The 21,971-nt window shown below is 49.4% G+C and overlaps 1 pseudogene; it reads right to left on the bottom strand.

Annotated features, from left to right (window-relative positions):
- Positions 1 to 381: 381 nt before the first annotated feature.
- Positions 382 to 14,413, bottom strand: LOC135535253 (breast cancer anti-estrogen resistance protein 3 homolog; annotated as a pseudogene).
- Between the last annotated feature and the right edge of the window lie 7,558 nt (positions 14,414 to 21,971).

The raw sequence follows: 21,971 nt of genomic DNA, 5'->3' as shown, positions 1-21,971 counted from the left end.
CCTATTCCCTGTATCGTGTCCATTACAGAGCCTTAGTAATGGCCCTTCCTAGAGAATAGGGTGCCATTTGGACGTAGACCTTCGCCAGGTTTATGAGGGAAACCAACACATCCACACCTGCTAGGTATGAACCCGTGGTGAGAACCACAGAAACACCCAGACACACATCCCAGGACATATTCATTAGGCACTGAAACGGACTGAAACAGGGAGAAAACACCTGAACTTATCAATAACAAACTTTTTTATTATTATTTTTGCTACAAAAAGCTTCTAATGAATAAAGATCCAGGAAAACGGGTTACAGATTTCAAACTGTTGTGCACGTTCGCCCTCCTGAATGAAGCCCAGGTCACAGTATAGAGTTTAAAGGGTCAGAGTTCAAGAACTCCTCGGTAGGCTCCAGTTGTTGGAGAGCACGGTGAGGATCTTGTCAAACTTGTCGTAAGCGTTTCTCCCTTGTCTGCACTGGCTCCAGTCTGACCCCAGAACAGCCTCAGGGCAAAGCTCTGTCCTGAACCCTCCAGCAGCTCTGGGATTGGCTCCCAGTCACCTGCCGGGACAGTGACAGGAGCTACTGCGACCAATCAGTGACTCGGAATTGTTATGAGGCAGGACTAATGTAGTTGGATGTGTAAATAAATTCAAATCTCTTAATCTCTTTGCAGGTGCCTGGCAACAGTTGTTGAACAGGATGAAGGAAAAAGGAAACCGCACTGCTCTTGGTAGCATCACTGATATTTAATAAGCTTACCTATCGGCCTTCGTCAGAGCTTTTGTGAATCTTTTAAATTCGCACCCTTATGTAGACCTGGCCCCACCCACATCCGTTCTACACGTCGAAGGGGTTGGAGGCAAAGGAAAAAACAAATAAGTGCATAATGATGTAGATAACATGGGTGGTGGAACACGTAATGATGTAGATAACATGAGTGGTGGAACACACGTAATGATGTAGATAACACGGGTGGTGGGCAGCGTAATGATGTAGATAACATGGGTGGTGGAACACGTAATGATGTAGATAACATGAGTGGTGGAACGTAATGATGTAGATAACACGGGTGGTGGACGCGTAATGATGTAGATAACATGGGTGGTGGAACACGCAATGATGTAGATAACATGGGTGGTGGAACACGTAATGATGTAGATAACATGGGTGGTGGAACACGTGATGATGTCATGGGTGGTGGATAATGATGTAGATAACATGGGTGGTGGCACACGTAATGATGTACATGGGTGGTGGAATCATATTTTGTGATAACATGGGTGGTGGAACCTAATGATGTAATAAGATGGGTGGTGGAAGATGTAGATAACATGGGTGGTGGAACGCGTAATGATGTAGATAACATGGGTGGTGGAACGCGTAATGATGTAAATAACATGGGTGGTGGACCTGGAGTAGATAACATGGGTGGTGGAGCACGTGATGATGTGTTTATCTTTGGAACCATTTTCCTATTCACACTTCATCATATTGTTTTCTATAATGTGTGCTACCTGTGAGCAGGCTGTGTCATTAAACATATTAAATATCAGGATAGGACCTGGAGCAGGCTGTGCAGATTCCTTTTTCTTCAGGCTGATTGGATGTGTGTTTTCTATAATGTGTGCTACCTGTGAGCAGGCTGTGTGCTACCTGTGAGCAGGCCAGTGCTACCTGTGAGCAGGCTGTGTGTTACCTGTGAGCAGGCTGAGTGTGTTACCTGTGGTGAGCTGAGTGTGTTACCTGTGAGCAGGCTGTGTGACCACCTGTGAGCAGGCTGTGTGTGTTACCTGTGAGCAGGCTGTGTGCTACCTGTGAGCAGGCTGTGTGCTACCTGTGAGCAGGCTGTGTGTGCTACCTGTGAGCAGGCTGAGTGTGTTACCTGTGAGCAGGCTGAGTGTGTTACCTGTGAGCAGGCTGAGTGTTACCTGTGAGCAGGCTGTGTGCTACCTGTGAGCAGGCTGTGTGCTACCTGTGAGCAGGCTGTGTGTGCTACCTGTGAGCAGGCTGAGTGTGCTACCTGTGAGCAGGCTGTGTGCTACCTGTGAGCAGGCTGTGTGTGCTACCTGTGAGCAGGCTGTGTGTTACCTGTGAGCAGGCTGTGTGTTTACCTGTGAGCAGGCTGTGTGTGCTACCTGTGAGCAGGCTGTGTGCTACCTGTGAGCAGGCTGTGTGTGCTACCTGTGAGCAGGCTGTGTGTGCTACCTGTGAGCAGGCTGAGTGTGCTAGTGAGCAGGCTGTGTGCTACCTGTGAGCAGGCTGTGTGCTACCTGTGAGCAGGCTGTGTGTGCTACCTGTGAGCAGGCTGAGTGTGTGCTACCTGTGAGCAGGCTGAGTGTGCTACCTGTGAGCAGGCTGAGTGTGTGTGCTACCTGTGAGCAGGCAGGCTGTGAGTGTGTGCTACCTGTGAGCAGGCTGGAGTGTGCTACCTGTGAGGCAGGCTGTGTGCTACCCAGAGCAGGCTGTGTGTGCTACCTGTGAGCAGCAGGCTGTGTGTGCTACCTGTGAGGCACCTGTGAGGCTGTGTGTGCTACCTGTGAGCAGGCTGTGTGTGCTACCTGTGAGCAGGCTGTGTGTGCTACCCTGTGAGCAGGCTGTGTGCTACCTGTGAGCAGGCTGTGTGTGCTACCTGTGAGCAGGCTGTGTGCTACCTGTGAGCAGGCTGTGTGCTACCTGTGAGCAGGCTGTGTGTGCTACCTGTGAGCAGGCTGTGTGCTACCTGTGAGCAGGCTGTGTGTGCTACCTGTGAGCAGGCTGTGTGCTACCTGTGAGCAGGCTGAATGTGCTACCTGTGAGCAGGCTGTGTGTGTTACCTGTGAGCAGGCTGTGTGCTACCTGTGAGCAGGCAGGTGTTACCTGTGAGCAGGCTGTGTTACCTGTGAGCAGGCTGCTGTGTGTGCCACCTGTGAGCAGGCTGTGTGTGTTACCTGTGAGCAGGCTGTGTGTGCTACCTGTGAGCAGGCTGTGTGTGTTACCTGTGAGCAGGCTGTGTGCGTTACCTGTGAGCAGGCTGTGTGTGCTACCTGTGAGCAGGCTGTGTGTGCTACCTGTGAGCAGGCTGTGTGTTGTGAGGCAGGCTGTGTGCGCTACCTGTGAGCAGGCTGTGTGCTACCTGTGAGCAGGCTGTGTGTGTTACCTGTGAGCAGGCTGTGTGTGTTACCTGTGAGCAGGCTGTGTGTGTGTTACCTGTGAGCAGGCTGTGTGTACTACCTGTGAGCAGGCTGAGTGTGTACCTGTGAGCAAGCTGTGAGTGAGCAGGCTGTGTGTTACCTGTGAGCAGGCTGTGTGTGCTACCTGTGAGCAGGCTGTGTGCTACCTGTGAGCAGGCTGTTATTGGCGATGCTCCTGGTACTGTGGGGCGTGTAGCGCTGCGTTGCGTGCCGCCTGCAGGGTGTTGTATAACAACTGGCAGCCTCTCTCTGTGTGTTCTCCCTCCTCTCTCACTCCATCAGCCTCCAGGAGGGGAACCAGGTAGGTGAGCAGGCTGTGTGCTACCTGTGAGCAGGCTGAGTGTGCTACCTGTGAGCAGGCTGTGTGCTACCTGTGAGCAGGCTGTGTGTTACCTGTGAGCAGGCTGTGTGTTACCTGTGAGCAGGCTGTGTGCTACCTGTGAGCAGGCTGTGTGCTACCTGTGAGCAGGCTGTGTGCTACCTGTGAGCAGGCTGTGTGCTACCTGTGAGCAGGCTGTGTGTGCTACCTGTGAGCAGGCTGTGTGTGCTACCTGTGAGCAGGCTGTGTGTGCTACCTGTGAGCAGGCTGAGTGTGCTACCTGTGAGCAGGCTGTGTGTGCTACCTGTGAGCAGGCTGTGTGCTACCTGTGAGCAGGCTGTGTGTTACCTGTGAGCAGGCTGTGTGCTACCTGTGAGCAGGCTGTGTGTGCTACCTGTGAGCAGGCTGTGTGCTACCTGTGAGCAGGCTGTGTGTGCTACCTGTGAGCAGGCTGTGTGCGTGCTCCTGGTACTGTGGGGCGTGTAGCGCTGCGTTGCGTGCCGCCTGCAGGGTGTTGTATAACAACTGGCAGCCTCTCTCTGTGTGTTCTCCCTCCTCTCCCTCCATCAGCCTCAGGAGGGGAACCAGGTAGGGCACAGCCAGGGGGCCCTGCACCACAGAGTCTACACACACACACACATTACACACACAGCCAGGGGGCCCTGCACCACAGAGTCTACACACACATTACACACACAGCCAGGGGGCCCTGCACCACAGAGTCTACACACACATTACACACACAGCCAGGGGCCCTGCACCACAGAGTCTACACACACATTACACACACAGCCAGGGGGCCCTGCACCACAGAGTCTACACACACACACAGCCAGGGGGCCCTGCACCACAGAGTCTACACACACATTACAAATACATTACACACACAGCCAGGGGGCCCTGCACCACAGAGTCTACACACACACACAGCCAGGGGGCCCTGCACCACAGAGTCTACACACACATTACAAATACATTACACACACAGCCAGGGGGCCCTGCACCACAGAGTCTACACACACATTACAAATACATTACAAATACATTACACACACAGCCAGGGGGCCCTGCACCACAGAGTCTACACACACATTACAAATACATTACAAATACATTACACACACAGCCAGGGGGCCCTGCACCACAGAGTCTACACACACATTACAAATACATTACAAATACATTACACACACAGCCAGGGGGCCCTGCACCACAGAGTCTACACACACACACATTACAAATACATTACACACACAGCCAGGGGGCCCTGCACCACAGAGTCTACACACACACACATTACAAATACATTACACACACACACACACACACACACACCACAGCCAGGGGGCCCTGCACCACAGAGTCTACACACACACACATTACAAATACATTACACACACAGCCAGGGGGCCCTGCACCACAGAGTCTACACACACATTACAAATACATTACACACACACACAGCCAGGGGGCCCTGCACCACAGAGTCTACACACACACACATTACACACACAGTCAGGGGGCCCTGCACCACAGAGTCTACACACACACACACACACACATTACAAATACATTACACACACACACAGCCAGGGGCCCTGCACCACAGAGTCTACACACACACACATTACACACACAGCCAGGGGGCCCTGCACCACAGAGTCTACACACACACACATTACACACACAGCCAGGGGGCCCTGCACCACAGAGTCTACACACACATTACAAATACATTACACACACATTACACACACACACACATTACACACACAGCCAGGGGGCCCTGCACCACAGAGTCTACACACACACACACACACACACATTACACACACACACACACATTACACACACAGTCAGGGGACCCTGCACCACAGAGTCTACACACACACACATTACAAATACATTACACACACACACACACACACACACACACACACACACACACACACACACACACACACACACCTCCCTCACCATCTCCGTCATTCAGAGCGATCATGAAGGGTTTGAGGGTCTTCTCAAACATCACAGCGCTCTCTGTGTGGTTCCTCCTCAGTGCCCTCCATGTCCTCTCCAGACGGACTACCTACACACACACAGTACGTACACACACACAGTACACACACACATTACACACACACACACACACACACAGTACACACACACACACACATACACACAGCACACACAGTACGTACACACACACAGTACACACACACATTACACACACACACACACACACACACATACACACACACACATATACACACACTTTAGTGACCTGAGGCATATCTAGGGTCTTTAAAACACAGCATAGTGTGAGGGTGTCTGAGGTGTGTGTGTGTGTGTGTGTGTGTCGTACAGTGTGCAGTGTACTGTGTGTGTGTTACCTGAGGCATCTCCAGAGCCTTCATGACGGCTGAGAAGGCGTAGAGGTTGTGGGCGTGGTCTCTCAGGGCCTGGGCCAATAGGATGACTTTATGCAGCACCGTGGCCCTCTGACCTACCGTCCCTGTACAGCCCAGGATATCTATGGCAGCGCCCAGGGCTAGCAGGTGGTGCCTGACACACACACACACACACACACAGAGTCAGATGTTCATATTTGAGGCATGTGTTTGTATGTGCGTGCGTGCGTGTGTATGTATGTGCGTGTGTATGTGCGTGCGTGCGTGTGTATGTGCGTGCGTGTGTATGTGCGTGCGTGCGTGCATGTGTGCGTGTGTGTGTGTGCGTGTGTATGTGCGTGTGTATGTGCGTGTACCTCTCCAGCAGGTCCTGTCTGAGCTGTTGTCCGTGAGACAGGGTGACCAGCTCCAGACCTGAGCCAACTCCCATCATCCTCTTCTGGTCCTCTGTCACACCCACGATACGAGCCACCTACACACAGAGACAGACAAAGCATGTGTGATATTATAGTGCATAGGTGTGTGTGTGATATTATAGTGTGTGTGTGTGTGTGAGATATTATAGTGTGTGTGTGTGTGAGATATTATAGTGCATAGGTGTGTGTGTGATATTATAGTGTGTGTGTGTGTGTGAGATATTATAGTGTGTGTGTGTGTGAGATATTATAGTGCATAGGTGTGTGTGTGTGATATTATAGTGCATAGGAGTGTATATGTGTGTGTGTGTGTGTGTGTGTGTGTGTGTGTGTGTGTGTGTGATATTATAGTGCATAGGAGTGTGTGTGTGTGTGTGTGTGTGTGTGTGTGTGTGTGTGTGTGTGTGTGTGTGATATTATAGTGCATAGGAGTGTGTGTGTGTGTGTGTGTGTGTGTGTGTGTGTGTGTGTGTGCGTGTGTGTGATATTATAGTGCATAGGAGTGTATATGTGTGTGTGTGATATTAGAGTGCATAGGAGTGTATATGTGTGTGTGTGATATTAGAGTGCATAGGAGTGTATATGTGTGTGTGTGATATTAGAGTGCATAGGAGTGTATATGTGTGTGTGTGATATTATAGTGCATGTTTATAACTACGTCTTACCTGGCAGTCGACACTGAGGATGTGCAGAGCGGTTGTCATGGCGTTGGAGCGTGTGAACAGTTCTTTGAGCACCATGAGAACGGTGGGGTCTAGAGGTCTGTTATTTTCTGGTAGCAGGAGGGACTCAAACTGGTCCAGTCTGAAACACGACACCGTCTCCACCTGGTAACATGTTAATAACATGCTACTTCTCAAACTGGTCCAGTCTGAAACACGTCTCCACCTGGTAACATGTTAATAACATGCTACTTCTCAAACTGGTCCAGTCTGAAACACGTCTCCACCTGGTAACATGTTAATAACATGCTACTTCTCAAACTGGTCCAGTCTGAAACACGTCTCCACCTGGTAACATGTTAATAACATGCTACTTCTCAAACTGGTCCAGTCTGAAACACGTCTCCACCTGGTAACATGTTAATAACATGCTACTTCTCAAACTGGTCCAGTCTGAAACACGTCTCCACCTGGTAACATGTTAATAACATGCTACTTCTCAAACTGGTCCAGTCATGAAACACGCTCCACCTGGTAACATGTTAATAACATGCTACTTCTCAAACTGGTCCAGTCTGAAACACGTCTCCACCTGGTAACATATTGTAACATGCTACTTCTCAAACTGGTCAGTCTGAAACACGACACGTCTCCACCTGATAACATGTTAATAACATGCTACTTCTCAAACTGGTCCAGTCTGAAACACGTCTCCACCTGGTAACATGTTAATAACATGCTAGCCTACCAGACTGGTCAGTTAATAACATGCTACTTCTCAAACTGGTCCAGTCTGAAACATGACACCGCCTCCACCTGATAACATGTTAATAACATACTTCTCAAACTGGTCCAGTCTGAACACGCCTCCACCTGCAACATGTTAATAACATGTTACTCTCAAACTGGTCCAGTCAAACCGTCTCCACCTGATAACATGTTAATAACATGCTACTTCTCAAAACTGGTCCAGTCTGAAACAAGTCTCCACCTGGTAACATGTTAATAACATGCTACTTCTCAAACTGGTCCAGTCTGAAGCACGTCTCCACCTGGTAACATGTTAATAACATGCTACTTCTCAAACTGGTCCAGTCTGAAACACGTCTCCACCTGATAACATGTTAATAACATGCTACTTCTCAAACTGGTCCAGTCTGAAACACGTCTCCACCTGGTAACAGCCTGGTATTAACATCTCTGTATAACTCCTAAATTAGGTTTGTTGTTGTGTTGTAGCAGGATTACATTACATTAGACTGTTACGTTCGTTACACTACGAGTTCATAGTCTGTTATTCACCAACACATCTAGTCCAAACTGAGCTACAAAACATCAACTACATCACAATGTTGTTCAATAAACATCTAATATAATCCCCTACATCACAATGCTGTCCAATAAACATCTAATAGAATCCCCTACGTCACAATGTTGTTCAATAAACATCTAATAGATTCCCCTACATCACAATGTTGTCCAATAAACATCTAATAGAATCACCTACATCACAATGTTGTTCAATAAACATCTAATAGAATCCCCTACATCACAATGTTGTTCAATAAACATCTAATAGAATCCCCTACATCACAATGTTGTCCAATAAACATCTAATAGAATCCCCTACATCACAATGCTGTCCAATAAACATCTAATAGAATCCCCTACATCACAATGCTGTCCAATAAACATCTAATAGAATCCCCTACATCACAATGCTGTCCAATAAACATCTAATAGAATCCCCTACATCACAATGTTGTTCAATAAACATCTAAAAGAATCCCCTACATCACAATGTTGTCCAATAAACATCTAATAGAATCACCTACATCACAATGTTGTTCAATAAACATCTAATAGAATCCCCTACATCACAATGCTGTCAATAAACATATACTGGAATCACCTACATCACAATGTTGTTCAATAAACCTCTAATAGAATCACCTACATCACAATGTTGTTCAATAAACATCTAATAGATTCCCCTACATCACAATGTTGTCCAATAAACATCTAATAGAATCCCCTACATCACAATGTTGTTCAATAAACATCTAATAGAATCCCCCTACATCACAATGTTGTCCAATAAACATCTAATAGAATACCCTACATCACAATGCTGTTCAATAAACATCTAATAGAATCACCTACATCACACTGTTGTCCAATAAACATATACTAGAATCCCTACATCACACTGCTGTCAATAAACATATACTAGAATCCCCTACATCATCAATGCCGTTCATTGTAAATCAAAATAAACACCCAACAACAACCAACCTGCGGCCTCTGAAAGTGTGAATCCTCCTCTTCCTCCTGGACCTGTCCGTCAGTTGGTAACCGAGGCAGCTCCCGCTTTCCTGTGCCTCCAGGAAGCTGAAGGAGGTCTCCCAGTGAGACGGGCTCTGCTCTGCCACTTCTCCTCCGCACGCAGCCTGTCCACGTGGCCCCCGCTTTCTGACAGGAAACACAATAACACACATACACACTACATAACCAAAAGTATGTGGACACCTGCTCGTCAAGTATCTCATTCCAAAACCAAGGACATTAATATGGAGTTGTTTCCCCTTTGCTGCTATAACAGCCTCCACTAGATGTTAGAACATTGCTGCTATAACAGCCTCCACTCTTCCTGGAAGGCTTTCCACTAGATGTTGGAACATTGCTGCTATAACAGCCTCCACTCTTCCTGGAAGGCTTTCCACTAGATGTTGGAACATTGCTGCTATAACAGCCTCCACTCTTCCTGGAAGGCTTTCCACTAGATGTTGGAACATTGCTGCTATAACAGCCTCCACTCTTCCTGGAAGGCTTTCCACTAGATGTTAGAACATTGCTGCTATAACAGCCTCCACTCTTCCTGGAAGGCTTTCCACTAGATGTTGGAACATTGCTGCTATAACAGCCTCCACTCTTCTGGGAAGGCTTTCCACTAGATGTTGGAACATTGCTGCTATAACAGCCTCCACTCTTCTGGGAAGGCTTTCCACTAGATGTTAGAACATTGCTGTGGGGATTTGCTTCCATTCAGCCAGAAAGTAGTGAGGTTGGGCACTGATGTTGGGCGATTAGGGCTCACAGTCAGCAAGGTTTCAGAGCTGGTCATGGGTGCACCTCAGCCCACACTCAAGGTCCTAAACGATATCTTAACCGCCATCGATAAGAAACATTACTGTGCAGCCGTGTTCATTGATCTGGCCAAGGCTTTCGACTCTGTCAATCACCACTTCCTCATCGGCAGACTCGACAGCCTTGGTTTCTCAAATGATTGCCTCGCCTGGTTCACCAACTACTTCTCTGATAGAGTTCAGTGTCAAATCGGAGGGTCTGCTGTCCGGGCCTCTGGCAGTCTCTATGGGGTGCCACGGGGTTCAATTCTTGGACCGACTCTTTCTCTGTATACATCAATGATGTCGCTCTTGCTGCTGGTGAGTCTCTGATCCACCTCTACGCAGACGACACCATTCTGTATACTTCTGGCCCTTCTTTGGACACTGTGTTAACAACCCTCCAGGCAAGCTTCAATGCCATACAACTCTCCTTCCGTGGCCTCTAATTGCTCTTAAATACAAGTAAAACTAAATGCATGCTCTTCAACCAATCGCTACCCGCACCTACCCGCCTGTCCAACATCACTACTCTGGACGGCTCTGATTTAGAATACGTGGACAACTACAAATACTTAGGTGTTAGACTGTAAACTCTCCTTCCAGACCCATATCAAATATCTCCAATCCAAAGTTAAATCTAGAATTGGCTTCCTATTTCGCAACAAAGCATCCTTCACTCATGCTGCCAAACATACCCTTGTAAAACTGACCATCCTACCAATCCTCGACTTTGGCGATGTCATTTACAAAATAGCCTCCAATACCCTACTCAACAAATTGGATGCAGTCTATCACAGTGCAATCCGTTTTGTCACCAAATCCCCATATACTACCCACCATTGCGACCTGTGCGCTCTCGTTGGCTGGCCCTCGCTTCATACTCGTCGCCAAACCCACTGGCTCCATGTCATCTACAAGACCCTGCTAGGTAAAGTCCCCCTTATCTCAGCTCGCTGGTTACCATAGCATCTCCCACCTGTAGCACACGCTCCAGCAGGTATATCTCTCTAGTCACCCCCAAAACCAATTATTTCTTTGGCCGCCTCTCCTTCCAGTTCTCTGCTGCCAATGACTGGAATGAACTACAAAAGCACTGAAACTGGAAACACTTATCTCCCTCACTAGCTTTAAGCACCAACTGTCAGAGCAGCTCACAGATTACTGCACCTGTACATAGCCCACCTATTTTTTTAGCCCAAACAACTACCTCTTTCCCTACCCTATTTAATTTATTTATTTTGCTCCTTTGCACCCCATTATTTTTATTTCTACTTTGCACATTCTTCCATTGCAAATCTACCATTCCAGTGTTTTACTTGCTATATTGTATTTACTTTGCCAGCATGGCCTTTTTTTTGCCTTTACCTCCCTTAACTCACCTCATTTGCTCACATCGTATATAGACTTGTTTATACTGTATTATTGACTGTATGTTTGTTTTGCTCCATGTGTAACTCTGTGTCGTTGTATGTGTCGAACTGCTTTGCTTTATCCTGGCCAGGTCGCAATTGTAAATGAGAACTTGTTCTCATCTTGCCTACCTGGTTAAATAAAGGTGAAAAAGTAAAAATAAATAAATTCCAATTCATCCCAAAGGTGTTCGATGGGGTTGAGCTCAGGGCTCTGTGTCGTTCAGTCAAGTTATTCCACAGCGATCTCGACAAACCATTTCTGTATGGACCTCGCTTTGTGCACGGGGGCATCTTCATGCTGAAACAAACTGTTGCCACAGAGTTGGACACACAGAATTGTCTAGAATTTCATTGTATGCTGTAGTGTTAATATTTCCCTTCACTGGAACTAAGGGCCCGAACCATGAAAACAGCCCCAGACCATTATTCCTCCTCCTCCACCAAACTTTACAGTTGGTACAATGCATTGGGGCAGATAGAGTTCTCCTGGCATCCGCCAAACCCAGATTCGTCCATCGGACTGCCAGATGGTGAAGCGTGATTCATCACTCCAGAGAACGCGTTTCCACTGCTCCAGACTCCAATGGTGGCGAGTTTTCCACCACTCCAGCCGACACTTGGCATTGCACATGGTGATCTTAGACTTGTGTGCGGCTGCTCAGCCATGGAAACCCATTTCATGAAGCTCCCAACGAACAGTTCATGTGCTGACGTTGCTTCCAGAGACCGTTTGGAACTCGATAGTGAGTCTTGCAACCGAGGACAGACAATTTTTTACAATATACGCGTCTACCACTTCAAGGCTGAGCCATTGGGGAGGCGACGACCCCTAGTTTGGGAGACGACGACCCCTAGTTTGGGAGACGACGACCCCTAGTTTGGGAGACGACGACTACCTAGTTTGGGAGACGACGACAACCTAGTTTGGGAGACGACGACAACCTAGTTTGGGAGACAACCCCTAGATTGGGAGACGACCCCTAGTTTGGGAGACGACGACCCCTAGATTGGGAGACGACCCTAGTTTGAGAGACGACCCCTAGATTGGGAGACATGGAAGACCCAAGATGGGAGACTTCTTACCCCTAGATTGGAAGCACCTGGATGACCCTAGATTGGGAGACGTCGACCCCTAGTTGGGAGGCGACGACCCCTAGTTTGGGAGACGATGGACCCCTAGATTGGGAGGACGACTCTAGTTTGGGAGACAGCGACCCCTAGATTGGGAGACGTCACGACTCCTAGTTTGGGAGACCACGAGGAGATTGGGAGACGACGACCCCTAGATTGTGGAGACGACGACCCCTAGATTGGGAGACGACGACCTAGATTGGGAGACATGGAAGACCCAAATGGTTTTTTCTTACTTTGATTCAGGCACCTGGATGACCAGCTCGTCGTAGGGGTCGTCACGGTGACGGTTGGGAGGGTCCCGGGGAAGAAGGTGGACACTCTGAAGGGTTTGGGCGGGGCTCGGGGGTGCAGCTGTCCGTCAGAACCTGCAGCGTGACACCTCCACCTGGGGACCACAGGAGGGGTTACAGAACGTGGGTGTGTTACCTGGGGGTGTGTGTGTGTGTGTGTGTGTGTGTGTGTGTGTGTGGGTGTGTGGGTGTGTGTGTGTGTGTGTGTGTTAACTAGGTGTGTGTGTGTGTGTGTGTGTGTGTGCGTGTGTGTGTGTGAGACCTGGGTGTGAGGGGTGTGTGTGTGTGTGTTACCTGGGTGTGAGGGCCGTGTGTGTGTGTGTGACCTGGTGTGAGGGCCGTGTGTGTGTGTGTGTGACCTGGGTGTGAGGGCGTGTGTGTGCTGTGTTGTTACCTGGGGTGAGGGGTGTGTGTGTGTGTGTGTGTGTGTGTGTGTGTGTGTGTGTGTGTGTGTGTGTGTGTGTGTGTGGGTGTGTGTGTGTGTGGTGTGTTACCTGGGTGTGAGGGCTGTGTGTGTGTGTGTGTGTGTGTTACCTGGGTGTGAGGGCCGTGTGTGTGTGTGTGTGTGTGTGTGTGTGTGTGTGTGGTGTGTTACCTGGGTGTGAGGGCGTGTGTGTGGTGTGTTACCTGGGTGTGAGGGCTGTGTGTGTGGTGTGTTACCTGGGTGTGAGGGCTGTGTGTGTGTGTGTGTGTGTGTGTGTGTGTGTGTGTGTGTGTGTGTGTGTGTGTGTGTGGTGTGTTACCTGGGTGTGTGGGCCGTGTGTGTGTGTGTGTTACCTGGGTGTGAGGGCCGTGGTGTGTGGTGTGTTACCTGGGTGTGAGGTCCGTGTGTGTGTGTGTGTGTGTGTGTGTGAGACCTGGGTGTTACCTGGGTGTAGGGCTGTGTGTGTGTGTGTGTTACCTGGGTGTGAGGGCTGTGTGTGTGTGTGTGTGTGTGTGTGTGTGTGTGTGTGTGTGAGAGTGTGTGTGTGAGTGACCTGGGTGTGTGTGCCGTGTGTGTGTGACCTGGGGTGTGTGTGTGTGTGTGTGTGTTACCTGGGTGTGAGGGCCGTGTGTGTGTGTGTGTGTGTGTTACCTGGGTGTGAGGGCCGTGGTGTGTGTCTTACCTGGGTGTGAGGGCCGTGTGTGTGTGTGGTGTGTACCTGGGTGAGGGCGTGTGTGTGTGTTACTTGGGTGTGAGGGCCGTGTGTGTGGTGTGTGTGTGTGTGTGTGTGGTGTGTTACCTGGGTGTGAGGGCCGTGTGTGGTGTGTTACCTGGGTGTGATGGCCGTGTGTGTGTGTGTGTGTTACCTGGGTGTGAGGGCCGTGTGTGTGTGTGGTGTGTTACCTGGGTGTGAGGGCCGTGTGTGTGTGTGGTGTGTTACCTGGGTGTGAGGGCCGTGTGTGTGTGTGTGTTACCTGGGTGTGAGGGCTGTGTGTGTGTGTGTTACCTGGTGTGAGGGCCGTGTGTGTGTGTGTGTTACCTGGGTGTGAGGGCCGTGTGTGTGTGTGTTTACCTGGTGTGTGTGTGTGTGTGTTACCTGGGTGTGAGGGCCGTGGTGTGTGGTGTGTTACCTGGGTGTGTGTGTGTGTGGTGTGTTACCTGGGTGGGGTGTGTGTGTGTGTGTGGTGTGTTACCTGGGTGAGGGCCGTGTGTGTGTGAGGGTGTTGGGCTGATCAGTGGTGTCCGTGTGGTGTGTGAACCTGGGTGAAATGTGTGTGTGTGTGGTGTGTTACCTGGGTGTGATCTGCCGTGTGTGAGGCGCACCTGGGGAGTGGAGTGTGTGTGTTACCTGAGCAGAGGTGGGAATGACTGTGTGTGTGTTACCTGGGCAGAGGTGGGTGTGTGTGTGGTGTGTTACCTGAGCAGAGTGAGGAATGCCGTGTGTGTGGTGTGTTACCTGTGTGTAGGGCCGTGTGTGTCAGACTGTGCTGATTGGGTGTGAGGGTCGTGTGCCCAGATTCTCCAGGGTGTGGCTGGCCGTGACTCCCACTCCTGAGAAACACACACACAAACATTAAAACACTGGGTGTGACACAACGTGTGTGTGTTACCTGGGTGTGACAATACACGTGTGTATAACCTGGGTGTGAGGGCACGTGTGTGTGTTACCTGGGTTAAAACACGTGTGTGTGTTACCTGGGTGTACACACACACACATAACAATACACACACATAACAATACACACACATATGTGTTACCTGGGTGTGACAATACACACACATATGTGTTACCTGGGTGTGACAATACACACACATATAACCTGGGTGTGACACACGTGTGTGTGTGTGTGTGTGTTACCTGGGTGTGACACACCGTGTGTGTGCACACATAACAATACACACACACACAAACACTGGGTGTACCAAACACAACACAAAACAGTATCTATCTATGTGTTGGGTGTGTGTGAGTGGGCGTGTGTGTGTTACCTGGTGTGGGGGCGTGTGTGTGTTACCTGGGTGTGTGTGTGGGGGGGTGTGTGTGGGCGTGTGTTCCCTGTGGGTGTGTGGGCGTGTGTGTTCCATGGGTGTGTGACGTGTGTGTGTAAAGCCTGGGTGAGCAGTGTGTTAGTGACGTGTAGTGTGTCCGTGTGTGATGAGTTGACCTGAATCTCTTGCTGCGGTCTGGCTGTGATTCCACCTGGGGGTGTGATGGGCTGTGTGGATCTGTTGCCTGGGTGTGTTGCTGGATCTGTTGCTGGATCTGTTGCTGGATCTGTGTGCTTTCCTGGGTGTGAGGGCAGAAAATAACATCTAACACCTGAGTTGGTGATCAGGAACACAACCCTTAATCATGTACACTCCACACCATGTGTGGTTCCTGACGGAGTTCATTCATTAATTACCACAGCTATTGACAGCACCTGGACAGATGACAGACTGACAGACCTGACAGACTAAGTGGGAGTGACAGACTGACAGAGTGTTACCTGAGCAGACTGGGAGACTGACAGACTAAGTGACAGAGTGTTACCTGAGCAGAGTGGACAGACTGACAGACTGAGTGACCTGTGCGTAGGTTGACAGACTGAGTGACAGAGTGGATCAGACTTCTGAGTTCTCCAGGTTGGCTGACAGACTGACAGAGTGACAGACTGACAGACAGAACATTAAAACAGACAGAGTGACAGACTGACAAGTACAGACTGACAGACTGAGTGACAGACAGACACAGACTGAGTGACAGACTGACAGAGTGACAGACTGACAGAGTGACAGACAGACTGACAGAGTGACAGACACAGGAACAGAGTACAGACTGCAATACTGAGTGACAGACTGAGTGACAGACTGAGTGACAGACTTGACACAGACTGAGTGACAGACTGAGTGACAGACTGAGTGACAGACTGAGTGACAGACTGACAGAGTACACAGACTGACAGAGTGAAAACTGACAGAGTGACAGACTGACAATACAGACACAGACACACAAAGTGACAGACAGAGTGACAGACTGACAGAGTGACAGACTGACAGAGTGACAGACTGACAGACTGAGTGTGAGTGACAGACTGACAGAGTGTGTGTGGGTGTGTGTGTGTGGTGGACGGGACATGTAGTGTGTGTGGCGTGTGTGGCTGTTTCTGACCGTGTGGGCTGTACCTACTGTGTAAAACACATATTTAAACCCAAACTGAGCAATGTGTTCTATCCACTGTGACAGTGTGTTCTATCCACTGTGACAGTGTGCTGAATCTCTTCAGACTGGCTGTGATTCTATCCCCACCCTGTGACAGTGTGTTGCTATCCACTGTGGATCTGTTGTTCTATCCACTGTGACAGTGTTCATCCACCTGACAGTGTGTTCTATCCACTGTGACAGTGTTCTCCACTGTGACAGTGTGTTCTATCCATTCTTAATTACCAATGTTTTTGACCACTGTGACAGACTGCCCTCTATCCACTGTGACAGAGTGACAGACTGACAGACAGTGTGTTCTACCACTGACAGACTATCCACTGTGACAGTGTGACTATCCACTGTGACAGTGTGTTCAGACTACTGTGACAGTGTGACAGACAGACAGAGGTGTTCTATCCACTGTGACAGTGTACCCCAGACTGTGACAGTGTGGAACACAAGCCACTGTGACAGTGTGTTCTATCCACTGTGACAGTGTTCTAAAACTGTGACATATTTTAAGCCACTGTGACAGTGTGTTCTATCCACTGTGACAGTGTGTTCTATCCACTGTGACAGTGTGTTCTATCCACTGTGACAGTGTGTTCTATCCACTGTGACACTGTGTTCTATCCACTGTGACAGTGTGTTCTATCCACTGTGACAGTGTGTTCTATCCACGCCGCCTGTGGGTCCTTACCGGTCCGCTCTGCCTGGCGCTACTGATGACACGTATAGGCAGGGAGCGTGTGATTGGGTGAGATAGACTATGGCGCCAGAGGCCTGGGAGACAGGGATGACGTCCACCCACGTGGGGAAAGCCGCACAGCGGCGGGAATGTTGTCAACGATCCCCTTCAAACTGGAACAGCTCACGGGAGTAACCCTGGGAGGACACACAATTATAACACACACACACACACACACGTTAAACCAGTCCCCTTCAAACTGAAACAGAATAGCACACACAAACACACACCTTCTTGGGCCGAAGGACCACCTTAATGATCTTGAAGTGCATGGGCTCGTCCCCAATAGCAACTCAGGACATAGTCACCGGGGGAGGAGGCTGTGTCGCAACAGGGGAGTCTGCATCTCTCCCCAGAGCCTCTGCCCCCTAGAGAGAGAGAGAGAGAGAGAGATTGAGTACCTCTCTGTGTAGAGTTCCATGGTACCAGGTGTGTGTGTGTCTCTCTGTGTTTAGGTCGTGGTACCAGGTGTGTGTGTGTGTACCTCTGCCCATTGGTCCATGGTACCAGGTGTGTGTGTGTGTGTACCTCTCTGCCTATTGGTCCATGGTACCAGGTGTGTGTGTGTGTGTGTGTGCGTGTGTGTGTGTGTGTGTGTGTGTGTGTGTACCTCTCTGCCTATGGGTCCATGGTACCAGGTGTGTGTGTGTACCTCTCTGCCTATTGGTCCATGGTACCAGGTGTGTGTGTGTGTACCTCTGCCTAGGGGTCCATGGTACCAGGTGTGTGTGTGTGTACCTCTCTGCCTAGGGTCCATGGTACCAGGTGTGTGTGTACCTCTCTGCCTAGGGGTCCATGGTACCAGGTGTGTGTGTGCACCTCTGCCTAGGGGGTCCATGGTACCAGGTGTGTGTGTGTGTACCTCTCTGCCTATGGGTCCATGGTGTGGTGTGTGTGTACCTGTGTGTGTGGGTCCATGGTGGTGTGTGTGTACCTCTCTGCCTAGGGGTCCATGGTACCAGGTGTGTGTGTGTGTACCTCTCTGCCTCATGGGATCCATGGTACCAGGTGTGTGTGTGTACCTCTCTGCCTATGGGTCCATGGTACCAGGCGTGTGTGTACCTCTCTCTGCCTATTCCATGGTCCAGGCGGTGGTACCAGGGTCCATGTTACCAGTGTGTGTGTACCTCTCTGCCTATGGGTCCATGGTACCAGGCGTGACTCCTCAGGGTCCATGGTACCAGGCGTAGATATGGGTCCATGGTCAGTTCCTCCTCCTATGGTCCATCCTTCTTCATGGGTCCATGTTACCAGGTCTCCCCTATGGGTCCATGGTACCAGGTGCGTGTGTGTACCTCCAAACCAGGTGTGTGTATCTCACCTATACAACATTACTTCTTGCCTATTGGTCCATGTTTACCAGGCGTGGTGTGTGTACACCAGACTAAAATCCATCTACCAGGTGTGTGTGTACCTCCTGCCTAGGGGTCCATGCACAACCTCTCTGCCTAGGGGTCCATGGTACCAGGTGTGTGTGTACCTCTAAACCATGACCAGGTGCATCTCCCTGGTCATGGTACCAGGTGTGTGTGTACCTCTCACACACCTACACGTGACCCCCAGGTCATCAGTAGATAACCTCCTCCAACTCCTTCTTCAACCTTACAAATAGCGTTAAACATTACAATGGTGTTACAACAACCTTAAAACTGACATTGGGCAACCCACACACACACTTACACAACAAGAATAACCTTGAACATTGGGCCGACTTAAAGAAATGGTGTTACACAGGAAACACATTGGGCCGACTGAAACTTCACAGGAAAGACATTGGGCTGACTGAAACTTCACAGGAAAGACATTGGGCTGACTGAAACTTCACAGGAAAGACATTGGGCTGACTGAAACTTCACAGGAAACACATTGGGCTGACTGAAACTTCACAGGAAACACATTGGGCCGACTGAAACTTCACAGGAAAGACATTGGGCTGACTGAAACTTCACAGGAAAGACATTGGGCTGACTGAAACCACAGGAAAGACATTGGGCCGACTGAAACTTCACAGGAAACACATTGGGCCGACTGAAACTACAGGAAAGACATTGGGCTGACTGAAACTTCACAGGAAAGACATTGGGCTGACTGAAACTTCACAGGAAACACATTGGGCTGACTGAAACTTCTACAGGAAAGACATTGGGCTGACTGAAACTTCACAGGAAACACATTGGGCTGACTGAAACTTCACAGGAAAGACATTGGGCTGACTGAAACTTCACAGGAAAGACATTGGGCTGACTGAAACTTCACAGGAAAGACATTGGGCTGACTGAAACTTCACAGGAAAGACATTGGGCTGACTGAAACTTCACAGGAAACACATTGGGCCGACTGAAACTTCACAGGAAAACATTGGGCTGACTGAAACTTCACAGGAAAAACATTGGGCCGACTGAAACTTCAGGAAAGACACCCACAGGCCTGAGTGTTTTGGTGAGTGTTGTTTCAGCATGTGTGTGTGTGCAGGGCCGGCCCTAGCCTTTTGGGGGCCCTAGCCTTTAGGGGCCCTAGGGGGCCCTGGGCCTTTAGGGGGCCCTGGCCTTAGGGGCCCTGGCCTTTAGGGGCCCTGGCCTTTGGGGGCCCTGAGCCAGATTTGGTTGGGGCTCCGCACCAAGCGGGCACCATTTATTTTTGTGCCCCCCGCCCTCTTGACATTGGAGAGCAAAATGTTTTGAAGTTAATGTCCTGCAATTCTAAAATGTTGGTAGTTTTAAAGCAAGTTATCTTTAGTTCTACATATTTTGCGATGGAGTGGAGAGAACGTTTTATAGCAAATTTCATGCAGTTCGACTCATCAATAACTAAATCAACGGTTTCCCCGTGGAGGTCAGGGGCCGGTCATGTGCTCCGGTCGGTATTCGGCCATGATTACTACAAGATAACTGGCTAGGGGACAACTTAACAATCAACACATTGTTAGCTGACATGGCTGGTGAGTCTGGGGCCCTAAACGACCGCATGTCGCTGCCTGGAGCCGGCCCTGTGTGTGTGTGTGTGTGTGTGTGTGTGTGTGTGTGTGTGTGTGTGTGTGTGTGTGTGTGTGTGTGTGTGTGTGTGTGTGTGTGTGTGTGTGTGTGTGTGTGTGTGTGTGTGTGAGAGAGAGAGAGAGCTCACCTTCAGCTGACTCAGGTATGCAGTGACACTCCTCCTCTTACTGAAAGACAGAAATAACACATTTACTCTAACGTGGACTTTTCTCTCTCATACTCCTCTGTCTGTCTCTCCTTCTCTTTACTCAAGTCTGTGTTTGACTTTTGTTGAAGCCTATTTTAAAAAGGTATATACTTTGAGCCTAACTTGCTGCATAACAACAACAGCAATCCTTTGATGTGTTGTTCCTAAACAACAGCAACCTCTGATGTGATGTTCCTAAACAACAACAGCAACCTCTGATATGATGTTCAAACAACAACAGCAACCTCTGATATGATGTTCCTAAACAACAACAGCAACCTCTGATATGATGTCTCTAAACAACAACAGCAACCCTGATATGATGTTCCTAAACAACAACAGCAACCTCTGGATGTGATGGCTCCTACAACAACAGCAACCTCTGATATGATGTTCCTAAACAACAACAGCGACCTCTGATGTGATGTTCCTAAACAACAACAGCAACCTCTGATATGATGTTCCTAAACAACAACAGCAACCTCTGATGTGTTGTTCCTAAACAACAACAGCAACCTCTGATGTGATGATATGATGTTCCTAAACAACAACAGCAACCTCTGATATGATGTTCCTAAACAACAACAGCAACCTCTGAAGTGATGTTCCTAAACAACAACAGCAACCTCTGATATGATGTTCCTAAACAACAACAGCAACCTCTGATGTGATGATATGATGTTCCTAAACAACAACAGCAACCTCTGATATGATGTTCCTAAACAACAACAGCAACCTCTGATGTGATGATATGATGTTCCTAAACAACAACAGCAACCTCTGATGTGCTGTTCCTAAACAACAACAGCAACCTCTGATGTGATGTTCCTAAACAACAACAGCAACCTCTGATGTGATGTTCCTAAACAACAACAGCAACCTCTGATGTGATGATGTGATGTTCCTAAACAACAACAGGCCTCTCTGTCTGTTCTACACACTACAACAGGCCCAGTCTTCCCCAACCCCGTTAAACAGCAGGTAGACCCGTCTATTGTTCCCCTCTCTTCTGTTCCTGGCAGAGAGTCAGAGGCCGGCTTGTCTTGTAACACACACTGCCAAACTTCCCTCGCCAAGCTAAAGGGTGCAACTGCGGCCCACAATTCGGGGCGTTCCTGCATGTGGGTATTACTGCATCTACAGGACCCCATCTCGAGCATCCCGTTTGTTTCTTCATGAACACGCCCCCTCGGGGATCCCATTGGTTCCTGTATGACCGCCCCTCCCCTCAAGCATCCCATTGGTTCCTGCATGAACGTCCCCCAACCCCGCTTAGAGCAGGATATCTTCATGCTTGTGACTCTTCCAAAGGGAAATAAAAGTATTATATGAGTTTCTTCATCCCCCCCTCCTCCCCGAGTCCTATTTGCTAGCTAGCGGGACCCCCCCCTCCCCGAGTCCTATTTGCTAGCTAGCGGGACCCCCCCCCTCCCCGAGTCCTATTTGCTAGCTAGCGGGACCCCCCCCTCCCCGAGTCCTATTTGCTAGCTAGCGGGAG

Source organism: Oncorhynchus masou, unplaced genomic scaffold (genome assembly GCF_036934945.1).
Source record: "Oncorhynchus masou masou isolate Uvic2021 unplaced genomic scaffold, UVic_Omas_1.1 unplaced_scaffold_4660, whole genome shotgun sequence".
Taxonomy (NCBI): Eukaryota; Metazoa; Chordata; class Actinopteri; order Salmoniformes; family Salmonidae; genus Oncorhynchus; species Oncorhynchus masou.
This window is presented reverse-complemented; position numbering and strand designations above follow the sequence as displayed.